The sequence below is a fragment of the Mustela nigripes genome, chromosome 4, assembly GCF_022355385.1.
Source record: "Mustela nigripes isolate SB6536 chromosome 4, MUSNIG.SB6536, whole genome shotgun sequence".
Taxonomy (NCBI): domain Eukaryota; kingdom Metazoa; phylum Chordata; class Mammalia; order Carnivora; family Mustelidae; genus Mustela; species Mustela nigripes.
In genome coordinates, this window is record NC_081560.1 from 219529 (window position 1) to 245582 (window position 26054).

Below are 26054 nucleotides of genomic sequence, written 5' to 3' on the forward strand. Positions count from 1 at the left end.
GAAAAGAAATTTTAAAAATAAAAATTTTTTAAAAAGAAAGCATAGTTTTTATTATTTATTCTATTTTCCAGAAAGAGCTTCCAGTGTTTCCAATTTTAAATACAAATAACATTTTTCTGGTTAAAATGTTTAAATTTCATTGTTTTTAGCTTACACCAACCACAATTTATTTGCCTCTGTGGTCAGGGTCATTCCAAGCAATGCAGCCTCTCCTGTTGTAAACGAAGAGCCTACAGACAGAGTATGCACGGACCGGGCCCCTGTGCCCACCCCGAGCACCTGCTGAGTAGGCACCTGGGCAAGCCTGATGTGTGAGAGTCTGACCCAGACTCCCTCTGACCCAGACCCGCAGGCCCAGATATGCAAGCTTGAGGCTCCCTTGCACAATGTGTTTAACTCAGATTTCCCATTTCTCCCTAGAAAAACGAGGACAGAAATGATCGCTGCCAGCCTCCCCCCTTGTGAAGGACGGCTATCAGAGATTACTGTGATAACATTCAAGGACACCTTAAGAACTTGGAGCAGAAGCAGGCAGTACACAGAAAAATCCATAATCATATCTCAAAGTCTGGCTGGTAGATGGTGTCAGAGTCTACCTTTCGCAAATGCTAGCTTTCTTCATTACTGGCATTCAGGGACCAAATATGACTGTAATTGTTTGTTTGGGTTCAGCTGAGAAGGAGAATGCATACAGAGAAACGTGCAGCTCTCCCCTGACACGGGCCCTCCATGTCCCTCCACACAGATGTTTTCCACGGCCGAAGGGGACGGCTGGCAGACTTCTGTCCTTCACCTGCCCCCCAGGGAGCCAGCACAGACTCTTCCCCGAATCCTTGCTCTTGATACTAATTGTAGTTTTCAGAAGAGAACTGAGATATTTGAGATATTTGAGGACAGAAACAGAATCACCTGCAGGAACCTTCCCATTTAAAAGCCCAGATGGTCGCACTTAGCAAAACACGGGTGCCAGGACCAAGCAGCTCCAGCTTTGGCCGCATTGTCTCGTGGCCTCTTCCACAGCCTCGTGTGTCCTGAACCGCAGCCAGACCCTTTGCTTCCCCACAGGTGGCAACAACGAGAGACTTGCGTGGGCTCCCACAAACCCGCCGCACACAAGCGGTGAGAATGTCTTCGACTCAAGGCTCAGAGCCAGCTGGTCGATGGGCAACCCCATCTCCCACGGTGACGTGGCCTCAGGAGCTCCTGCTCCGGCATGAGTCCTTGCTCGGTTTCGCAGTTTCCTTGCAGCACATTTTTAATTCAAACCATATAAAAAAGACTTAAAATAGCAAGTTGAGTCCTTCCTGAGCCGTCCTCGGAGAGAAGCAAACGTCGTTACCAGCTGGTTCATACTCAGATACTCGTGCCCAGGGTCGGGTATACTGCTGAGAGTTTAACAACAATTCCATTAATAGGCAGTTCTGAAAATTAATATTTTGAATAATTGCTAAACAGTCATATGGTAAAATGGACTTTTTGGTGTACCACTTGACAAATTTTAGCAAATCCTATTTTAATAAATGGAAAATCGAGAGCATTATTTCTGAAAAGCTGCCGTTTGCCTCACAGGGCTCAGACGGCCTGATTCTCGCCCAGGCCTCACGGATTCCCCGCCTGAATGTACCACCCCACTTAGTCAGATCTTTCTTCAGGACACTTCTGTCTGGCATCCTCAGAGCAAAGGCCGACACCCTCTTCTGTCTTTGCTCCTGGAAGGGTGAAAGGGAATTCATGCCCCAAGGTAACATGCAGACTGACTAAGTGCGAAGCTCTCTTCCAAACCTGGCATTCCATCCTTTAAACTCTCATTTCTTCCCGGGACCTAATAGAGCTTTATCTGGCCGTTCAAAAAAGTGCCACATAACTTATTGGACGATTTTGACTTCCTGTGACTACCGCCATTTGCAGCATATTCTATCTTGAACACAGACCTCAGTTCTGTAAAAATTCATCTCTTAAAACAGGGAAGCGATGCCTACAATCTCCACTACCAGTCAACATCTTGCTAGAGATATTACTCAATGCAATTAGATAAGAGAAATAAATTGGAGGCATAAAAATGAGTCAAGAAGCAAAGTTATTCCAAGATCCACAAGGAATCTTGGAACACTGAAAAAAAACTTAAATTAAAAAAATTTAAAAATCCAAAAAATGAAATAAAATAAAATAATGAACCCCCCCCAAAAGAGAAGCAAAATTAGCCCTATTGGCTGAGGTCATGGTAAGCCGGACTACATAGAAAGATAACCCCATTCTTGCATGGATGATTCAAAATTATAAATTTAATGCAGTTCCAACAAAAATACTGACTTACAGAATTGGACAAGTTGTTACTAAACAAGCATGTAAAAACAGCCAAGAAAACGCTGAGAGAGATACAGCTCTAAGTGGGAACCGGCCCGGCAGACGTTAAGACGTGCTTCAAAGAGCTACTGGAATGTAAACAGACAGATCAGGAGATGGACACAGAGAGATCCCAGAAACCACCCAAGCACACATGGAAATTCACCAAACGGCACAAGTGACCCCTGGGACAACGACTGCTCATAAAACGTGCTGGAACGGCTGCTTCGCCCATGTGGAAAACAAACTAGATCCAAACCTCACACCAGACACAAGAACAAACTCCTAATCGGACTGGAGACCAAACGCAAACAATGAAATCATACGAGGCCCAGAAGAAACGTCACTAAGTTCCTCTTCAACCATAGGAGAAGAATTTCTAATTGTGACTCAAAATCCAAAGGCAATGCAAAAAAAAGGATCTATAAATTTGACTACAAGAAAAAAATTTTTATTAAATGTTAAAAACACTATAAGCAAAATTAAAGGCAGCTGATACCCCAGGAGAAAATATTCACTGCACATACCACAGATAAAGGGCTGATGTACAACACATATAAAGAACTCTTAACCATAAGGGATCAGAGGACAAAAAGTCCAATAGAAACATGGGAAAGGGCAAGAAACAATTCAGGGGGAAAGACATAAAAATGGCTCTCAGGCATATATTTTGAAGTGACGACACATTCCTTGGGTGAGGCCGTGGGGAGACAGGCTCTCTCCTACGCTGCTGGCAGGAATGCACACCGGTACAACCCTCTGCGAGGAAGATAAGGCAATTCTCACAGAGCACATGCCCACTTCCCTTCGACCGACCCCGCAAACCCGCTTGTAGGAACCCACCCCAGAACATCTCACCCCCAATACAAAAGTGCCGCAACATGGAGTGTCTGCGGAAGTGCTGTTTGCAGTTGCAGAATACTGGAAACCACCTGCAGACCCACAGGAACCACACAATCCACTCAATAGAGTCCCCGATGGGACGTCAAGAGACGGGGCCATCGCCTCTGTGACATTCTTCAAAGACGCCAAGTTAGACTAATCGTGGGGTGATGTCAGACACATCCGAATCGAAGGATGTTCTACGAGGCCGGGAGCAGCCCTTCAAAGAGCCTCGGGGCCCTTGAAGACAAGGGGGGTAAGGAGGGCCACAGCCTGAAGGAACGGGAAGCTGCAGGACGGCTGCGTGGTGGGGAGTCCTGGGTGAGACCCTCGCACGGCAGGGACCTCACTAACCAAACGGCCCAAGTCCAGAGAACATCAAGGCCCAGCCACCAGCACTGCACCGACAGGATGTCCTGCTTTGACAACTGTGTGATGTCAGTGCCAGATGTCAGCATCAGAGGAAGCTACGCGCAGATGACGCCGCATTTTGGGACAACTTTTCTGTAAATCTAGTATTATTTCAAACGTTTTTAAAACTCGCAACTCTATAGACACTGCCCCCCCCCCCCCCCAGAAGAACAAAAAAAAAAAAAAAACACAGAAAAAGAGAAAGCCAGAGAGAGCCTGGTTTCTTTGGCTCGCCTGTGTCCGCTCAGTTTACCCTTATCAGCTGGTATTATTGGCCTTCGGGAGCTCCAGCCTCAAGGTCATCCCAAGCCTCTGATCCCCTGAGAGGTGCCCGTTTGGCAAGGGCGGGGAGAGCTTCCTGTATTTGCTTTAAACTTTGTTTAAAGATTCAAATCCCTTAAAAACAGGACGGGAGGTTTTTAAGTTCTAGAACTGATGCATATGAAGGGGACGGGTAAGTGAAGAGAACACCAGCGCCTCCCACCCACCCAGAATGCCGCCCCACCAAGCTCACCTCTGTGGACAGCAGGAGGGTGTTAATGTTTAAACACACGAGGTCGTGTTGTACTTCTGCAACTAACCTGCTGGTTCCTACTCAGCTCGTTCCTGGTAAGTGGTTCCCACTGGCTCCACCGCGCTGTTTCATGGTCATGATGAGCGCGGGACTGGTTTCCCTCCTGACAGACACCGCAGCTGCTGTCACACAGATGCCACCGGGAAGAGAGGTGTGTGTGTGTGTGTGTGCATTTGTGCAGCCCTGGAACCCAACCCAGCAGGGGAGTGGCACCTTGAAGCCAGGATGCCTTGTCCATTCAAGAGCAGGACCCGTCAGCCCCCTCCCCTGGCTTACTGGAGAGCTTGCTTCCCAGGGACGTTCCGGCACTGGGTTGAAGGAAGGCTTAGCATTTTTGCCAGTCAGATGGAGGAAAGCAGTACACAGTTGTCCTTTTGAAAACTTCCTTGAGTTACGAGCTACGCTGTGAATTCGGTCCTGCTGACTGGTCATCAGATGGGTCCACCCTAACCGTCTTTTCTGTGTCGGCTGACGTCAGACTGGGCTGTTATCTTTTCTTATACATCTGAGCTGTCTTTACATTTAAGGAAAATACACTTTTGTGCGTTGCAAAGGTTTTTCATGTTATACTTTGCCTTTTGGTTTTATTTGGCATTTGTGTTGTAGTTTTCTTCTTTCATCAAATTTATGTACTCCTCTCTTTCATGAGCTTCACAGCTTTTGTCGTTCTTAGAAATGATTTTACTGCGTACAAGAAATGTTTTCTCTAGTAATTGTTTGGTTTCACTTTTTATATTGAAATCTTTGGTCAACATTGAATTTATTTTGACCTACATATGGAGGTAAGACCATGTTTGAATTCAAATCACAAAACTCTAAGCAAGTCCACGGGAAATTGGTGCGTTGGCTCTAAGTCAGCGTATTAGGGCCTTTCTCAAACACTCAGGAGTAATGAAATGTGAACTTTCTGCTCTGGGACCCAGAACTGCGGACAGTAAGTACTGAAGTGGCGGGGATGCATGGACTGAATGTTTATGTCTCCCCCAGATTCATGTGTTGAAACCCTAATCCCAAGGTGATGGTGTAAGTGTCACAGGACTTTTTGTTCCCTCACGACCCGGGGTCCTCGGTCGCGCTGATGGAAGGATGCAGAGGTAGACCAGGCAGAGTGCTGGGCAGCAAAGCAGCGTTTATCAGGCGACCACACAAAGCCTCTGGAGAGGGAGGGGGCCGGAGAGAGCTGCCCTTCTGGAATTTAAATCCAGGGGGTTTATAAATTCTTTTGTAGAACTGTGTTGAGCGTCCTGGCCACTGACTTGGGTCGGCTCTGGTCACGCACCCATCTACCCAAACGTGGTTGTTCACGTGTTGATGGTCTCTTGGGCTGACCTGTGTAGCCCAACTGCGTCCCCCTGTGATGGCGACCCCTGTTTCATGGTGGACTGTTCTGTTTCAGGACGTTTTGCAAAAGCGACTCCTGCCAGGGCTGCTGGATAGGATGCCCCGGTGCTCTGGTCTGGGCCGTCCGACACGGTGGGGGCCTGGTTTTGCCTCAGCGGCCCCAGCTCTCTTGCCTTCTTGTTGGGGACCCTGGCCCTGACCACCCAAGTGTCCAGTTAACTCCGACTACGGGGTGGTGCCCAGGACATGGGGGCCCCGTGGACGGGATCCGGGCCTGGGAGAAGGACCCGACGGCCGGGCCGCTCCCCTTCTGCCCGGCGGCCTCCAGACCCGGGAGCCTCCTGGACCCGGAGCCACGCACGTCCGTCGCCCACGAGCCCCCGGTGGCGGCGTCCCGCAACGGCCCCGCGCGCGTGTGGTGCCAGGACGGCCGCGCGGCCGCAGCGCCCAGGGGGGGCCGGGGCCGGGTTCCCGCCGACCTTCCGCGCGCACCGGCCACGGGGGACGGGCCACGGGGGACGGGCCACGGACGCCTCCTTCCCTACACGCGCGGCCTCTGCCCGCGCCTGGCCTCGAGCCGCGAGAGGGACCCGCCGGGCGCTGTCCCCGCCGGCCCCGCTGTCCCCGCTGTCCCCGCCGGCCCCGCCCTAACCCGGCTCACGGCCCGGCGCCCCCGCAAGCTCGGAACAGGCTCTGCGCGTCCGCGGACCCCGACGCGCACGGGCCACGCGGGACCCAAGGGGGACCCGGGGAGGGGGCGGGGCCCGGACGGGGCGGGGCCCGGGATGGGGCGGGGCCCGGGCGGGGCGGGGCCAAGAGATGGGGCGGGGCCCGGACGGGGCGGGGCCCGGAGAGGGGGCGGGGCCCGGGCGGGGGCGGGGGCGGGGCCGGCAGGAAGGGCGCGGGGCAGGTGGCCCCTGCGCTCCAGCCCTCCAGCCGCAGAGGCGACAAGGAAACCGGCTTGGGCATTTGCCACCTCAGGCACGTGCCGTACGTGACGCGACCCCTAACGTCTGCTGCCTCCAGGCTCTCGGCGCGCTCGGTGATAATGGTTCCTGGGTCCCCCGCAGCCCAAGGCCACCCTGAGTCCCTTGATGCAAGCCCGAGCGCACCGGTGCTGCCCGTCCTAACCTCTGCTGGACTGCAGGGACCTCGGGGGAAACCGCGAGGACCACCTGCCCCTAAACTGCCTTCAAATGCAAAACGGCAGAGGGCGATTTCAGCTTCCAGACCCCGCATCACCTCCCAGACCCCGCATCACCTCCCTGCACGACTGTTTATGGCCGGAACTCCCCTTGTGCTGATTTTGCTCCAGATTTCTAAAGTTCCGTTCCTGACAAGAAGTACCCGTAGGCAGAAGCAGAAGATGCAACAACCAAAATCCACTTTGAAACACAGGCAGGGAGCGGTCAGCCCTTCCAACTCCATCCGTCCGCGCTGGAACAGGGAGCAGGCAGAAAAGCTCCCTGAGCAGGAGAGAGCCGGGCGGGACGCTGGGCTTTTCTTGAAGAGAAGACAGCTTCCTCAGCTCCCCGTGGTCTCTGCCGCCAGCTTGCTGGGAGTAGGGAAGCCGCGTTCAGCCCGCCTTGGTCCCCAGCGCCGTGAGCAGGAAACATGCCCACCACAGGGCCGCACTGAGAGGCCCTTCTCTGAAGACAGCTTGCAATCACCGACCAAGGACCGAAAGGTCCTGGGGGCTTTCTCCCCGCCCGCCGGGCCTCAAAGCAAGCAGGACTTGTCCCTATCTCTCGGGTGAATCTCGGGGTGCTGGGCGGCAGAAGCACAGTGCTACAGGGCAAGGAAAAGGGAGGACCTGAAGGGCAGGCTCTTTGCAGACTGCCCATGAGAAACCGTTCCTGCCACATCAGAAGGCATGCTGTTACTTTCCGGGTTCTGTTTTTGGTTTTGGAGCATTAGAATAACAGTCTACACATGGACCCACCTCCCCGGAGCCCTCACCTGCGGGGGAGGATTCCCAGGGATTTCCATGGATGCTCCCGGCCTGGGAAGGTCAGAGTGGGGCAGCTCCGCACTTCGGAGACAGGGCCCTGCTGTGCTCTCTCAGCCCTGTGCCGGGTGGCTCTTCTGGCAACTTCTTCCATCTCTAAAAACGGGCTCTCTCGGGAAGCTCTGTCCAGAAGATCTCGGGGAGCGAGCGGTCACGTGCACAGACCTTGCTACCAACTCTTGGCTGAGCCAGTGGCTTGAGTGAACGCACACGGCCCCTCGGAGAGAGTGTCTGGCCAGACAGATGCACTGGGAATCCCACTTTTCAGCTCCTGCCTGCGGGAGGGAATCAGGGCCCTCCTCCACGATGAAGAATCCACGTGGGTGACTGGTGTCAAATTCACGCCACTTTGGAGAATGAAGCAAGCCTGAAATAATGTACCCCGACCATCAGAGCAGACAGGGCCAGGGCTACGTTCTCTCCCTGCCCATGCTTCTGGCCCAAACACTCGAGCTCATCCTCAGAAAGGCAGAGTTCTGTCACCTGCATTCCCATGGAAGAGTTCCAGGGAAGACGCACCCAGAAGAGGGGCGTAGAGGAAAGTGCAGCCCTTTGCATGTCTGGCAGTTGTCATTTACACATGCAAAGTCTATACCCATTCCGTGCTAATACCCACCCGGGGACAACCCCATACGTTATCGTTACATACCGTTAAGTTATCAAAAATAGCTGGTTTGGGGTGCCTGCCTGTCTCAGTAGGTAGAGCATGTGAGTCTTGATCTCAGGGCCGTGAGTTCAAGCCCCATGTTTGATGTAAAGATTACTGGGGAGAAAAAAAAGAAAGAAAGCTGGTTTAACTAATAATCTGTCTGATTTGGCAATTTCTGGAGGAAAGCTTACAATCTACACGCTAATTATAATCCTTAAATATCCATGGAAATCTTTGACTCATGGTGCCGTAGAGAAGGGAACTCTGAGTCAGAATTCAGAAGGTCAGCAGATGACATCATGGGGCCATCAACCACCTTCCCTGGAAATGATGTAGGATGTCCTGGCTCAGCCTCTCCTTGCAAGGGGGAGGGAGAGTGCCCCCACCACACAGGGACAGGGCCTCTTCCACAGGCTCCTCTACAGTGGGAGCAGGAGAGAGGCAGAGGGGCCCTGGGGTCACTATGCATGAAGTCACTTCAGTAAGCCAACCCCAGGATCTGTGCTCTGAGGACAGGGCATTACCTGGAGAAGTTAATTCTGATACTATTCCAGCCATCATGAAACGCCCAGGGGAAATGATGGGGAGAAACTACCTGTCAAGCCTCAAATGTGGGATGTGGTGTCCAGCAGGCCCTCGTAGAGACATCACTTCGATGTCTCCATGAGGAAGGCGTTACCAGTCACTGCCAGGCAGGCTAAGCCCAGAACAGACGGCACAAACACCTGTCATCATCATGCCAAAAATCTGCTCCAGAATGGAAAAGTGACATTTTCAGAGGTGGAGCAGTCGTGTTTGGAAAGAAGGGCAGTGCTCTGGCTTGGCTGTGAGAAGACGCACAGCCTTTCCGAAGCAGGGGAGGAGGGTCTGAACGGGAAGCAGGACAGGGGGCTTTGATGAGTGCCCGACGTTCACGAGAGTTATGAAGACAGCATGTCCTCTGCTCTCGGAACAGGCCTGTGCGTGAGTGACCCCCTCGTACAGATTAGGATCCGCCGCAGCTCGGAGCAGCAGACCCAGAGATCTGAACCCAGCCCTTCCCCATCTGGGCTCAGAATTATGGGACCAGGGGAATCTGGGGGCTGTAGGGCACCCTAAAGCTTGGATCTTATTTCTTTACACGAATGGCTAATAGAAAACTTCTAACAGCTTGTTTTTAATCTTTAACCTTTTGCACCAAATTATCTGGTAACACTTTGAAAGCAGCTCCCTGCATGTCCACTCTGAACCCAGTACCGCAACGATGTGAAAGATCAGAGGCCACGGGGGCCAAGCATCCCCCCGTGCTCCTTCACCCACACTGGTCACGCGACAGCCAACCACCCTGTGCAGCCAGTCTTAGAGAACGCATCTGCACCACACCCGCACCACTGAGGGCCTTGGCCTGGGGTCCGCAGGCTCAAAGAGCCCTTCCAGAGCCCTTTCTGAGAAGACCAAGCCACCGATGGGTGCCGTGACCCCCACTGTGTACTCGCGCCTCCAGGCATCAGGTGTTCCATCCTGCTACCCTATTTCCAAGACGGTGTCTAACGCAGTGTTGGTCACAAATATCTGTAAAACCGAAGGATAAAGAATATGAAGGGAAAGTCAGAAAACGGTGACTCTAAAATCAGAAATCTAAACTCAAAAGAGTCCAGATCCGAGGTCAGCAAGTAGCAACCTCCCAAGGGTTGTGTCCTCTGGGGACCATTTGAAAATGTGACCCGTGGGGTGGCCAGGTAGAGGGAGGAACGTCTCTTCAGTGTTATCCAGTCCCCCGAAATAACCGGAAACCTGCACCCACGAGCCCACTTGGGGCTGCATCGGCCACGGGTGGTTTCAGGGGTCGGGAGAGCTGGCTAGACTAGAACTTGCCCGTCGCTGGTTTTCCGGCGTCATGGAAGCCAGTGCTTGTGATCCTGTTTGTCATCCTCCCGTCACCCCCACCCCGTGGTGAGGGGCACGGCAGTGCCAAAGACTTCCAAGGCAGGCTGTGTACGGCTGGGGCAGGCATCTGGAGACCCACACGGATGAGACAGAGCCGGGCCCAAGCAGACACCAAGCAGCTCTCACACTTGACCTGCTGCCCACTGCCAGCGAGCTTACTTGCTCTGAGGATGTAAGTCAAGGGAAAGCTCCCTTTCCACATTTATATTTCTGAACAATTTCAGGTTAGCAAGCAGCAAGCAAGTTTGACTGTGCCTAAAAACACCTGGGGAATATATTCTTTCTGTTATTAGCAGAAAACCAAGTTTTAGGGCTTACATTTTTCAGGAGAACTCAAGAAAAATGTAAGGAAACAATGATCTCCGATGGACAGTCTTGCACGTGAGGAGGCTCCAGCGGCCACAGGAGAGAGACTGACATCAAAGACCCAAGACAGGGCCCTACTGGACTGTCCCGGGCAGAGGGAGCTCGGTGCACACTAAAGACGACAGGGAAGCTGTCAGATGCTGTAATTACATGGAGAAAATTCTAAGCACGTGGGTAAGCCTTGGGAAAACGTGGACCCCGGGTGAATAATCGCCTTCTTCCTGCAGGATGTTCTCCCTGAACAGAGCAAGACCCTGCGAAGACAGGCACGTAGACGCAGGTGAGTATACGGGTGAACAGCTCCCAAACTGAGAGCTTCTGATGGCATCTCATAGTCCAAGTTTACCCTCTGGCTTTGCCCTCCTTCCAGAGTTGCCAAATGAGATTCCCAAGAGACTTATATACACAAACTAGCTTGCCACGGAACTAATTCACGGTCAGAATGGGAGCAGAGCCGTGATACATTCTCTAGGCTAACCCGCAGGAAGGCAGACTGAGGTGGGACGGGGGATCCATAGCCAAGGACCTAAGCCAGGAGTCTGCAGGGAACTGGGGTGGCAAATGCCAGCAGAGCCCAGCCCTTTCCCGGGACAGACTGGGTCTAAGAGCCAGGCACTGCCTTAGTGATCTCGGCCCCTCTCCACGGACAACACACTCCCTTCGGGCTCTTCTCTTTACATGGTTTTCTTAGTCACCATCTTTCCCCCTCTTTGGTTATACTCACCTTGAATCCAGTTCCACACAAATCTCTGCCTGGGACATTTTGTCTATAAGGTCACTCTACATCTCTTGGCTCTGATCCACACTAAGTTAATTCTCAGAAGGCCACCAAGTTCCCACTTGGGAGAAGATTTCAATGTGACATAATGAACCTGCAAAACCAATATTTCCCACGTATGTCCTGTGGGACATGGAGGTGCCTGTGGCTGCAGGAGACCAGAGGAACTGCAGGTGTGAGGGCGGAGGTCCTGGGCGACCTCCTGAGACGACTTGTAACACAAGAAGGGGCCGTCCAGAGGGAGGAAGTGGAGGAGGGTCCCACGAGCACTTGCAGGCTGATGTTGCAGGAGAAGATTTCAAGGCGTCCACAAAGGCTCGACCTCTAAACTACAATGACTTGAAGGGCAGTGACTGTCTCGTTCAGTCCTGTTCATTGTAGAGAACCTCACTTACAGCAGACGCTCAAAACTTACTCTCGAGTATTGAATGAATGGGTCATAGGAGGCATGCGGCAGATGGTGAAAAATGCAGCTATAACATATGCATAGGACACGTTCATGAGGCCACTTGCTTTACAAGCCAAGCAATCTGGATTTTAGGCTGAAAACCATCAGAGATTTTAAGCAAGGAAAGTAAAATCATCTGATGTTCCTATGGGAATCTGTAGAACCAATGAGAAGGGACCCAGGTGGGTTGGAGGAGAAGAGACAGATTCAAAGAGTGAGAAGGTGGAATCAGCAGGACTTGTGTGTAGGCTAACGGAAGAAGCCCTAGATGATTCCTTGATCTTGAGTTTGGACAGCTGGGTGGATAGGGTGTCGTTCATTGAGACAAGGGATTTTAGAGCAAGAATCCGTTACCGAGCAAGATAAAGGATTCAAACAGGAGAAAATGTAGGTATGGAGCTTAGGTGAGGAAACTGGGGAGGGGACGGTATGAATGGATAGATGAAAGATAGGTGATAGATTGATGGAATGATAGATCCAACGGAATGATAAGATCGACAGAATGATAGATCGATGGAATGATAGATCGATGCAATGATAGATCGATGGAATGATAGATCAATGGAATGACAGATCGATGGAATGATTGATAGATCGATGGAATGATTGATAGATCGATGCAATGATAGATCGACGGAATGATAGGTCGATGCAATGATAGATCGATGCAATGATAGATCGATGGAATAATAGATCGATGGAATGATAGATCGATGGAATGATTGATAGATCGATGGAAAGATAGATCGACAGAATGATAGATCAATGGAATGATTGATAGATCGATGCAATGATAGATCCGATGGAATGATAGATCCGACGGAATGATAGACCGATGGAATGATTGATAGATTGACGGAATGATAGATCAATGGAATGATTGCTAGATCGATGGAATGATAGATCAACGGAATGATAGATCGATGGAATGATAGATTGATGGAATGATAGATCCGACGGAATGATAGATCGATGGAATGATTGATAGATCGATGGAATGATAGATCGATGGAATGATAGATCCAACGGAATGATAGATCGATGCAATGATAGATCGATGCAATGATAGATCGACAGAATGATAGATCGACGCAATGATAGATCGACGGAATGATAGATCGATGCAATGATAGATCAATGCAATGATAGATCGATGCAATAATAGATCAATGGAATGATATATCGATGGAATGATTGATAGATCGATGGAATGATAGATCGATGCAATGATAGATCCGACGGAATGATGGATCCGATGGAATGATAGATCGATGGAATGATAGATCCGATGGAATGATAGATCGATGGAATGATAGATCGATGCAATGATAGATCGATGGAATGATAGATCGATGCAATGATAGATCGATGGAATGATAGATCTGATGGAATGATAGATCGATGGAATGATAGATCTATGGAATGATTGATAGATCGATGGAATGATAGATCGATGGAATGATAGATCCGACGGAATGATAGATCGATGGAATGATAGATCGATGGAATGATTGATAGATGCAATGATAGATCGATGGAATGATAGATCCGACGGAATGATAGATCGATGGAATAATAGATCGATGGTATGATAGATCGATGGAATGATTGATAGATCGATGGAATGATAGATCCGATGGAATGATAGATCGACGGAATGATAGATCGATGGCGCATGGATGACTGATGTGTAGTGATGGATGGACAGAGTAACCCTCCTCTTCCTCCCTCCACAAAAACCAACATGTACATTTTTAAGCTTCCTTTTGCACCAAAGGTAAAGTCTCTTTCCCAAATCACAATCCAAGTAATTACATAGAATATTTCTTGCAGTCAGTTCTGACCTGTCATCTACTGAACTTAAGCCTAGTTAAACCACTTAACAAAGACCATAATTCAAGTATCATTAGATTTCTTCTTGAGAAAACTCAATAAATATTGGCTTTGGATTTTTATTCCAATATATTGGATTTCAGAAAATGTCATTTCTGAAGCAACTAGAGCGGTTGGGTTCCCCACAGAAAAATGTTACACATGGCCCTAAACTCTGGGTCACTTGCTTTACATCTTCCAGAGAGAAAGTGAAGGTACCAGAGCAGGGAATTTTGAGCCATAAGTCCCTAAATGCTCTAGGAGATTTTCTAATTACATATTCATTATGAACATTCATTAATGAACACTACACTATGAACATTATGTAACAATTACATATTCATTATGAACATTATGTAATATGAATTACATATTCATTATGAACACTTGATGTTGTAACATCAATTTTTTAAAGACACACATTAAAGTTTCAGCTCCGTGGGCATGTGTGTGGACACAGTCCCTGAGTGACTGCAGTCCGGGCTGCAGTTATGACGACAGGCAATCTGAGCTCCGTCTTCACGGGATAGGGCAGCGCAATCCTGGGAGTGATGCCAGCTTGCAGGGAACCAAGAACCTTTCTAGAAGTATCTAGCCAGACCTGCTTTCTGCCCCGCACCTCAGGGATAGCTCCCAGTGGGCCGGCCCATTACCCTTCTCTAATGAGCCTGTCTTCTCTCTGGGGCTGACCTCTGTGCTCTTGCCTTCTGCTTCCAACATTAGCATCTTAATGAAATTGAGTTGCCATCAAAGAGCTGCCACACGGAGGAAAATACATTGCAGATGATGCCCAAGCAGTCCAGGGCAGGCATGGAGAGGGAAATGCTGTTGGTCATGCTGACCAGTGAGCCTGGGGGTGGGAGTGGGTGCAGAGAAGACATTGACTGCAGCCGAAGGCACACTGTATGCTCCAGCAGCCTGAACCCCTGGGAGACCGGCAGATCTGGACCCTGCAGCCACGGGGCCCCGTGTGCTCTGAAGTGGGTGTGGGTCCGTTGTATGGCCTGGGAGCAGCTCAGATGCTAAAGGGACAAGCGTGGTGAGGAAACAATCTCTTCCCATGGGGACGTGCACTCCAGGTCCTTTCCTCTCCCTTCCAGCTTCTCCTGGCTCCCTCTAGGAGGGCAGTGATGGTTTGGGAACTGGGGCTAAGACACCTGGGTGGGGCTGCGGCCCAGCCCATGTCACCTGTTCCATTTGCCACTTCAAGCCGTGGGTTCTTGCAAAGATCTTCCACGCAGACTCCGTCCCAGCATCATCTGGAGTAAGGAAGTGGTGTGGTGGCGCCCAGCGCCAGAAGGCCTCCAGTGCAGCTGGGGCCTGCCTCAAGGTGCCCAGTCTGGCTTTAGCACCCTCAGCTAGAAGAATCAGCAAGTGAGACCGAACCGCTGAACGGCCTCGGGCTGGCGGTCTGGGGTCAGGACTCTGCCGCGCCTTTTCTAATTAATTAGAAAATTAATTTTCCTCAAAATTTCCACAAAGTCTGGGGAACTTGTGGAAAAATCCACATTTCCTCATTTCTTTTTTTTTTTTTTTTAATTTATCAGAGAGAGAGAGAGAGAGAGAGCGAGCACAGGCAGAGAGGCAGGCAGAGTCAGACGGAGAAGCAGGCTCCCTGCCGAGCAAGGAGCCCGATGTGGGACTCGATCCCAGGACGCTGGGATCATGACCTGAGCCGAAGGCAGCTGCTTAACCCACTGAGCCACCCAGGCATCCCCACATTTCCTCATTTCTTGAGGAAAATTACTTTTCCTCAAAATTTCCACAGAATCTGTGTGCCTGGGTGGCTCAGTGGGTTGGGCTGCTGCCTTCGGCTCGGGTCATGATCTCGGGGTCCTGGGATCGAGTCCCGAGTCGGGCTCTCTGCTCAGTGGGGATCCTGCTTCCTCCTCTCTCTCTCTCTGCCTGCCTCTCCATCTATTTGTGATCTCTCTCTGTCAAATAAATAAATAAAATCTTAAAAAAAAAAAAAAAAACTTCCACAAAATCTGGGGCTGATGGTCTGAGAAAGGGTTTTCGTGGATAGGGTGTATGCACCCTTAGATCTGCCAGACAAACTTTGCAGGGAATTTCTTGCAGAAAGTTCATGATCCAGTTGGCTGGCTCAGAACATCCACACACAGACTCCCTCTGAACAGAGGGCTCGCCCTTCAGGTCCTGAGGGCTGTCCCCGGGTCACCCTTCAGGTCCTGAAAGCAGTGGGACCACACGGAGCTTCGGCTGCATACCAGGAAGACCAGCCTGGTCGGGCAAACACAGAGCCAGCCCCTCCCCTCTAAATGCCAGCCGTGGCCCCATGACTTCCCCACAGACCCCAGACCCCAGGGCACAGCCAGCACAGCCAGACCCTCTTGTCAGGTGATCACTGGCATGCCAGCTGAGCATCTCCCCGTGTTGGTCTGGGGGCGGGGGGGCAGTAGATGGGGGACACAGGTGTCAGCCTACAGCTTTCTCCTCAGAGCAAACCTCACAACCTTCTCCCCAGGGCTTTCCACTGGGACGGGGTGGGCCTGGGCTGCGTCCACCTCTAGAAAGCTTGGGAAATCCTCATCTCCCACAGCCTCACCGTTAGCTACCCCTGAGGCTCCTGTCATCAGCGGGGTGACACCAGGCCCTCAGGCCTGCACACAGGTCCTCCTGTCTGCCCCTGCCCCCTCTCCTGTCCCCACAGCTCATGGTTCCTCACGCTCCGGCTGTGGCTCACGCACCTGCCCTCATCCTGGGCACCGTCTCAGAAGTTCCCACCAGCAGGAACAGGCTCCTGACCCCAAGACAGAGCCCCCCACAGGCCCTCTGCACCCCCATGCCCGAGACTGGCTTCCCCACGGCAGGATGGCAGCATCCGCACTTCCCGGAAGCGCGTCTCATCCTTGTGATGATAAAACCCGCAGAGTGAACGCCCCGGCTTAGGCATCGCAGTCTGAGGCTCCATAGGCCACCACCCCAGGACTTACCCGGACACCCGGGCCACCTGGTGGGAAAGCAGCTAATGCTTCTGGGGTCTGTGGCCAGGTGACCCGAAGAGAGCTTCAGGATCGGCCAACAGAGCACACAGCTTACTCCTTACAGGTTTCCGTCCTGCGGCCGGGGGCCTAGCACAGCGCCCGGCACACGTCCATACACCTTTGCTTGTAAAAGAACAGGATATTGTGTGGCAGGTCCGGTGGGTCCCCTGTCTCTGTGGGAATGGTCCCCTTTGAATCAGTCTTACAAACGCAGCACCGCAGTCTACTTCCAGGTCCCACCGCAGCCACCCCCCGTCTCCTCGGCAAGCCCACCTCACCCTCCCCAGCAGCCCTGCTGGGCCTGACTCTATGCCCCCCGCACACAGGGGCGGAGGGCCTGGATCTCCCTGTCACACGACGGGGACTCACTTGTTTCCCAGTTTGGTTCATGCTTGGTTCAGAATTGGGATGAGGAGGCTGCAAGGAAGGTCTTGGCAAAACACTTGCTTATAGTTTCTGTTTGGATTTTTAAAATTAATTTATTTATTTTCAGCATAACAGTATTCATTATTTTTGCACCACACCCAGTGCTCCACCACCTGGTACCCCGACCTCTCACCCCCAACCCCTTCAAACCCCTCAGGTTGTTTCTCAGAGTCCACAGTCTCTCATGGTTCATCTCCCCTTCCAATTTCCCCCAACTCCCTTCTCCTCTCCATCTCCCCTTGTCCTCCGTGCTATTTGTTATGCTCCACACATAAGTGAAACCATATGATGATTGACTCTCTCTGCTTGACTTATTTCACTCAGCATCATCTCTTCCAGTCCCGTCCATGAATTTACACAAACCTCGGGTGCCTGGCTGGCTCAGTCAGTCAAGTGTCTGGCTATTGATCTCAGCTCAGGTCTTGATCTTGGGGTTGTGGAATCAAGCCCTGCACTGGGTTCCATGCTGGGTGTACAGCCTACTTAAAACAATGGTAATAATAATGCTAATAATTTACACAAACCTCTGTGGGTCATCCCAGGGCAGTGCTCAGACGAGAACGTTAGAGATATCGGACTAACTGTAAATGCACCTCTTGTCCTCGGGCATCCAGCAGCCGTCTGTAGAAAACTCAGGCAAAGTTTGGTCTACAAGAACCTCAGGGTGGATCACAGGAAGAAAGTGACCAGGGAACCCTCCTCTCATAAGTGAATGTTTCAAAATCTTCAAGAACCACTCAAGGCTCAACAGGGGTGTTTCTGAATCACTATCTAGAACCTCCTCCTCTGCCTCAGTCCTGGAGCATTTGATAAGCTCTTGAGAAGGGACATTGGCTCTGGCGTCTGACTGCACGATTTTGGCATCTGACTGCGCGATTTGCCCTCAGCGCCACACGGAACTTGATTTCCCCACCGATTTCAGGGCAGGTGGCCTCCTCCGTTCCCTCGGTGCTCTGGTGGTCTTTGCAAGCTCACTGTCCCCAGAGCGGGTCCAAACATCAGCCCTTTTGCTAGCACTGCCTTACTCTCCAGTAAACAGCTGTGGGCTTGGGGAGTATCAGCTGATCTTACTGTGAGTTTCTCCTGGTTTCTAGCAAACCTTCTTCTGATTTATCAAGTACACGATACAATGTTGCCATTTATGAACAATGTTGCCATTTACGAAGCTACTCCTCTGCACGTGCCTGGGATCCAGCCTTTGAGTAGTGACCTCTGCATATCCAGGGATCTCTCACTGTGCTCTAACACTTTACTCCAGGGTAAGGCCCTGGACACATGAAAGCCAAAAGTACATTGGTTTTTTTTTAACCTTCTGTTATAAAAATAAAAATAAAATTTCTGTCATTTAAAAAGATGAACTCAGTTAATGACTCTAGAAACACTGGCCAAGTCATCAAATGGGGACATGCTTTACCCGTGCCAGTTACTGTGACCAAATACAATGGTAGCATCTGGTCATACAGCACCCAACACTGAAATTACTGGACCATAAAAATAAGCTTTTGGGGCGCCCAGGTGGCTCAGTTGGTTAAGCATTAACCATTAAGTTAAGTTGAACTCTTGATTTCAGCTCAGGTCAGGATCTCAGGGCTGTGAGATAGAGCCCCGCATCGGAGTCTGGGCTCAGCAGAGTGTGCTTGTCCCTCTCCCTCTGACCCACCCCCACCCCCATTAGCTTGCTGTTGCTCTCTCTCATTCTCTGTCTCTAAAATAAATAAAATCTTTAAACAATAACAAGACTTCAACAATATATAAGGAACTCCTACAATTCAACAACAATTTTTATATGGCTTATTCTATAAGGAACTTCTCTAAACTTACAGTAACATAAGGATGGCCTGGAGAACGGGCAGGCACTAACCTCTCCCAGGTCCTCCATCTGCCCCTCCAGGCCTGCCCAGACCTCCCCACCTGCCCTCTGCTTGGGGCAACCAGTGTGAGCTCCTGGACCCCTGCCTGTGGTAAATTCAGGGGAGGGAAAGAGAGGCGGGGTGTCAGGTCCCGGCAAAACGGCCTTAGGCTGACTGTGCCCCTCACACAAGAGCCTCTGTACTCAGAAGTGACCCCTTCTCAAATGCCCCAGTGGAGGGTACCAACTGTCCCTGCTGGGAACCCAACCTGTTAAAGAATGTGACCCATTCACGTAAGGGTTGCATTTTATAAACAAATTACTAGGCATAGAATTACATGCATTAGCTAAGGGTTTGAGGAGAGACATTCAGAGAAGATACCATTTCCAGTGAAAGTCTCCTCAACACACCCTCCACACCCCCTGCAGCTGACGCATCTTCTTGAACTGTGATGCTGACCCTCTCTGTCCTACAGACCAGAGCCGAGAACATAAGAGCTGGGTGAGCCACAGTAGCTTCTCAGAGATTTGGGTGAGAGCCTGTGCACTGCTCCTAGAGGCTCCCTTTGCCTGCCAGTCAGACCTTGCCCCCCAAAGGACATGGGGACCAGAATGGAGGGCAGGGGGAAGGGTGGAGGCGAGCCGGCACACGCCCAGTGCCCGCTGCCCCGCCCCATCTGGATCCTCACGGGGCCCCTATTCAGAATCTTCTCGTCTCCACAAAACTACCATTCACAGAAAACCACGACACGCAGCCCAGAAGTTTTTGGCAATCCCATAGGTGAGTTGGAGGCATTCAAGAGACATGAGTCGTGGACACAGAAGAGTCATTTGGGGCCCAGTGACCAAGGGTGGAGCAAAATGGGGGAGGACAGTCCCTCCTTTGCCTGCCACCAGGCCACACAGCTTTGGGTTACAGGCGTTTGCGGGGTTCTCAGCAGGGAGCTGAGCGAGGGGAAGCCTCAGTGGGAGTGGGGTGCGCGGTAGGCAGCCAGGCCCCCAAGCAGCTGGGAAGGTTAGGGAAACAGGGCATTCGGGTAAAACGGACAAAATCCGCGAGTGAACAGTAAATTGCTGCGGCAATCATGTGTGACCTAGAGCAAACCAGAGGCCAGGAAAAACGGTCTTATTCCCAAAATAAACTTCTCTTTTCCCCTCAAGGACTAAAACACGCAAGGGCCAGTCAGTAATCAAATGAGTGTCAGCGGCCGCTCCGGCCCGGGCTCCGGACGCAGGGCGGTCTCAGGTCACTGAACCTCCACTTCCAGAGGACTCGCATGCCCGGCTCAGAAGGCCGTAGGAAACTTCAAACTCCCGACTCCAGATCCCACAGTGTCCTTGGCGAGTGGCCCCTCAGACTCACCCGGCCACGCCTCATTTCCCATGAAGGGAGTTTTGAAGGACACAGACGTGAAGAGACACTTACATGAGGAAGATCACATTCCTCTGTAAAGGGTCGCTGGCATCCAGCCTCCCGGGACCGTCACCAGAAGCTCTAAATGGAGTGACTGGCCCTGCTCCGCAGGTCGCAGCCCTGTCCAGGGGCCGAGTCCACACCGCAGGCAAGGGGTGGGGGGCTGAGGCAACTGCCTTTGAGCTGTCCTGGGACCCCCACTAGGTGAGACAGCAGCAGGTGCTCACAGGGCGGGACGTTCCCTTGCTGGCCTCGCCGGGTGCCTGCTGCGGGCCTATGGGGACCGACCGGGGCAGACACGGTTCGCGTGGTGGGGATTGCCGACCACACTGCCCCTGCCCTGCTCACCACCCTGTGCGGGGGAACCGGGGAGAAACTAAGCCTGAAGGGGCCAGGAGGGTAAGAGCCAGGAGGGTGGGCAAGGGAAGCCCCCAGAGCAGGTGACAGCCGAGAGCAGACACCGGGCCAGCAGAGGTGCACATGCAGGGGTCACATGCGTGTGTGCATGAGAACATGTGAGTGCTTGTGCATGTGTGTGTGTGCGCTTGTGTGTGTGTGCTTGTGCGTGTGTGTGCTTGTGCGTGTGCACAACACACCTGTGTGTGCTTGTGTGTGTGCACACACGGATGTGTGTGTGCTTGTGTGTGTGTTTGTGCATGTGCACACACGGATGTGTGTGTGCTTGTGCGTGTTTGTGCGTGTGCACACACGGATGTGTGTGTGCTTGTGCGTGTACGCACACGGATGTGTGTGTGCTTGTGCATGTGTTTGTGCGTGCGCACATATGGATGTGTGTGGAAGGGCGCTGCAGGCAGAGGGAGGGGACAGCACATGCGGGATGAGCTCGGGATGTCCCCGAAATGACAAGAACGAGCTTCCTCGAAGGCCCGGGAAGCGGGTCCCGACGAGGAAGCCTTGAGAACCGCGGAGGCTGAACACAGTCCCTCAGGACACGTCTGGGTCCCCATTGCCCCCACCCTATGCTGACCCCAAGCACAGCTTCTCGGAGCCGTGTCCATGTAAGCAGGGAAGGCACAGGGTGCGGAGAGCCCATCCGAGGGCAGGAATGAACCCACAGTCCCCTCTTGCCCTGGGACAGCCCCGTGCGTGCCCCCCCCCACCGTTGCCCAGAATGGGTGCAGGTCAGCCTCCCGCCTCCATCAGTGCCGCGACCGCAGACCTGGCTTCACCAGAGACACGTCTCTAGAGGAGGCCACAGACAGACGGACCGCAGGAGGCCCCCCACCGCCTTGGGGGCACAGAGACTCATCGGCAGCAGCAGGGTCCAGGGGCCAGGGTGACAGCGGGGCAAGCCTCCCCACACCTGAGCAAAGCCGGCCTGCACTGCATGTTTGTCGGTACTGGGGCGGGGGGCCAGGTGGGCGCAGCCCCAAGGGACAAGCCTTCGGGTGGAGGCACCCTGGGCCAAAGGGGTCAGTCACCCCCAGCATCTCTGCCCTCTGCCCCTGGATGCCAGTGCTCTTAGGAGAGCTTGGCAAGGGGTTCCCTAAGGCAAAGGGTGTGAGTGCCTGGCACTTCGTGATCCCCAAGACAGGCTGCCACTGGGTGAGAAGCTGCAGAAAGCCCCTGGCCAGCCCCAAACCCAGCTGTGACCAAGCGCCTGCCGCGCGAACCCAGGGCAGGAGGCCAGCACCCTCCTGGCGATTCCCCTCCAGGGGCCTGGCCGTCCTCCTGCCGTTCCCAATGTCTCCTTCCTGAACATTCCTTGAGTTCTCTGGAGTAGCACGGGAGAGTGTCCACCGCGTGTGCTCCCTCTGGACAAGGACAGCAAATGTCCCCGAAGCAGGAGAAGGGGATGGAATGGACAAGCGGGAGAGCCCCATCCGCTGTCATGCTCACGCATGACGGATCCGCTCCACAGCACTTGGTCCCGTGACCCCGTGGCACCCCAGGCTCGCTGTGCCCCATGAAGACAGAATGGAGCTCACCCCAGGGCAGACAGACTCAGAGAGCCTCTGCCAGGAGACCCAGCGTCCCCGGGACTCAATGCCTGTCCCCCCTGTGCCAGCGGCTGGGCCAGGAGGAGGGTCAGCTTGCGAGGAGCGCCCTGCGGACCCCGGACACCCGGCGAGGGAGCAGCCCCTGCTCCCGGGGGCAGCACAGCACGCCCATCCTCGGCGGCGGCCTCCCGGCAGACCCCAGCCCTTTATTTACCGTGGCCCCTCCAGGTTCCCGGTGGAAACGGCCCCTCTCCATGCCGGGAAGCCCCTCCCTTGGCCTGCACCCTCCCTCCGCTCCACAGCGAGGCGTGGGAAGGAAGCGTTTGGAGGCTCAGCGGCTCCCGGCCAACAGAGATGCTCCGCTCCTCGAGGTTCACCTGCAGGAAGGCGCGTGTGCGGCCGCTGGCCTCTGTGCCCGGGAGTCCGCAGACGCGAGCTGGGCTCCTCAGGTCAGGGAGCAGCCCCGAGCACCTCTCAGAGGAGAGTCTCAGAAACAGGTCCCAGAGAGCAGCGTCCTCTAACAGCTGCTGCCCAGCCGTCGCCGGGGCGCGCCTGGACAACGGGCATAACTGAAACCCTGACAGTCTGGGGGTTTCGAGCACGGCAGCAGCCCACCATTACCCTCGATGGAACCCCCGGGCCCTCCAGGGCAGAGGCCTGGCCCAGACCCCTGCCCTAGGCTCTCCCTTCTCCCCGAGACCACTCTCCTGAGGAGAGAGGAAGGGCCCCAAAGCCACTTCCAGCTGCTTCCCCGCCCCGTCTTACAACGCTTGCCTCTCGCCCTCGGCCCCAGCTGCCCCGGGGACTTTTCCTGTGAGCTGTCTAACGCCATTCCAGCCATGGCAGGGACCCGGGCCCCCAGGAATGCTGCCCAGCCCCCGCCCCCAGAGCCCTGCCTCCCAGATGCAAGGTTCCTTGTTTCAAATGTGTCTGCCCAACCCTTCCACAGAGAGGAGGCAGCCCCTCCCCTTTCCAAAGCTGAACATTTCATGGTTGAGAACGTGGTGGCAGACTTCGAGGTTCTAGCTGCTCTAACCCTCTTTCCTTCTTGTAGAAAGGAGGTAATAATCACTCTCTCCGGGTGCCTGGGTGGCTCAGTGGGTTAAGCCTCTGCTTTCAGCTCAGGTCATGATCTCAGGGTCCTGGGATCAAGCCCCATGTCGGGCTCTCTGCTCCGCGGGGAGCCTGCTTCCCTTCTTCTCTCTCTGTCTCTCTCTCTGCCTACCTGTGATCTCTGTCTGGCAAATGAAAAATGAAATCTTAAAAAAAATAATAATAATAATCACTCTCTCCCATGAGTTGTAGGGTCACAGGAGAGAATGCATGCAAATGGCAGAACGTAGCCTCAGACACAGTTCCCACTGCGTTTCACCGTTAGCATCAGTTCCTCTGCCCCCCAAGCCTGCTCAGACCTCTGGCCTGCCAGCTTCCTGCCACCTCTGGCTGGCCTCTGCCATGACCATCTTGTGCGCGGCCGGGGGCTTGCCTGCCTGTCTCTGGACACCACCCCCCCCCCCCCCCACCTTCCCCTTGCCAAATGCCGCCACCGCCCCTCCCCCCCCCCCCCCCCCCCCAAGGCTTTCTAAGCTACTGGGATGGTGACTCCTTGTGTTCACAGGGCTGGTCCCAATACAGGGTCCAACACTATTCCACATGTGTCTGAAGGTGTTTTTTGGATGGGATTAACCTTTAAATCAGTGGACTTTGGGTCCACTGATTTAGGCAGATCGCCCTCCCTAATGTGAGCAGTCCTCCCCTGCAAGTCTAAGATCTTCATGAAGACAAACAGACTGAGGTCCCGGGAAGACAGGGTTCAGGCAGCTGATGGCCTTCGACCTCGGACTGCAGCACTGGCTCCCCGTTGGAATGCACACTGCCCGCTGCCCTGCTGCCTGGCAGATCTTCCGTAGTCCACAAATGACTGTCATGCAAGGAGCACATTCCCAGGAACACAGAGGGTGTCTAACTCCCCCAACAAGTGCTTGTGGAGGGCCCACCACGAACGGAGAGCTGTGAAGGCGTGAAGGCAGGCACTTTGCGGAGCTCAGGAGGGGAAAGCAGGGCCAGGAAGACGAGCTCTCAGCCACAGCCACAGAGCAGGGAGACAGAGGGGCCTGCAGAGCCCCCCCAAGAGGACCAGACTGCGCTGTGGTAGACCGAGAAGGAACTCTGAATCCAGACAGATCTAGACGGGAACCCTGGCCTGCGGCTCGTAGGACTTCTCACTCTGGGCACGCGCTTCCCCTTCGGAGCTCCAGTGAAGGAGTGACCCTAGCCCGTAGGAACAGCAGGGATCAAGCAGAGGCACCCCTGCACGGCCTGTGGAGCCTGAGTACAGAGAAGATACAGAGGAAAAGACAAAGCTGCTTCAGTGATGAAAGTCCAGTTCCAGACTCGTGAGAGAACTATGACCATCTCCGTTAAACGTGTACAAAATGAATGTCTTGTGGCTTAAAGGAAATGATCAGCCTGTCTAGGACTGACCTGCAGATGTCCAAAATACCTAGAAACCCACCTGCCCCAGCCTCCTCGGGTGGCTGAGACAGAGCACCAAAGTGGTGGGCAGACACCAGAGGGGCTTGTGAACAACAGAAACATGTTTCCCACAGATCCGAGGCAGGAAGGCCCAGATCCAGGTGCTGGCGGACTGGGTGTCTGGTGAGAACCTGCCTCCTGGGTTCATGGACGGTACCTTCTTGCTGTGTCTGTACAAGGAGCGTGACGGGGCTCTCTGGGGCCTGTTTTATAAGGCACTAATTCCATCACAAGAGCTCCGCCTTCATGACCTGATCCGCTCCCAAGGGCTCCACCTCCTGCCTTGGGGGTCAGGGTGTCAGCATAAGCACATGAAGTTTTGGCAGGAGGACACAAGCATTCAGTCTGTAGCACCATCAGGCGTGTGGAGCCAGCCTGCGTGAACAGGGATCGTTTAAGCTGTGCCACTAAGTGTAGAGACACATCAGTACACGTCAGCACACTGAGTGTGACCCTCAGATGCCCAGGGCAACTGTAGAAACAGCCAGCGGCCAACCACACACCAAACTGTGGACACGAACACTGTCAGGAAGTCAGTCCAAGTGCAGCACGATCCCTTCTCAGCTGTTCTAAACCTCCCATATTTCATGACCCTGGACTATTTTATATGGAAGGACAAATAGTAAACCACTCAAAAACAAGTGGCAATTATAAAGAAAACAATCAAGGGAATAAAGAAGTCTCGTTATATAATGAAATGGTGGGTTTCTCATCCCGGAGGGTTCAAGGGAGAGCGAGTTGGGGATTTTATAGAAGACATCCACCAGCCGGCTGGCAGGGTGCCTTCCAGTGCTAATATTCTGAAATTTTAATATACTTTATTTTCCACTTTCAGAAGAATCTTCAATGCTTAAAATAAAACTACTGTCTGAATTAGAAATACCATTTGTGGGCCATGAAAAAATTAATTAGGGACATGGTTTTTAATATTATGTTGTTAAGCTTCCATTAATATAAGAAATAAATGCCTTTACTTTGCAATATTTCTTCCAGAAGCTAATTTTACTTTCCTCCTACTGTGAAAGTAAGCATTTGCCTGTGGACAGAGCTTACATCTGTTACCAACGGACAAGAAAGACTTCATCTCAGAAATGTGATGAGCCCAAGATAACTTAAGAGTTTGGGTGCCATTTTTAAAAAAGAATTTTCAATTATTGTTAGCAGGAGAAAACACATTTAAAGACATTAGCCACAAAATTACCAGCCTTTTGCATTTCGTCTTTCGGGGCTGTACATTGTTGTCTTTGGTCTACACAGGCCGCTACC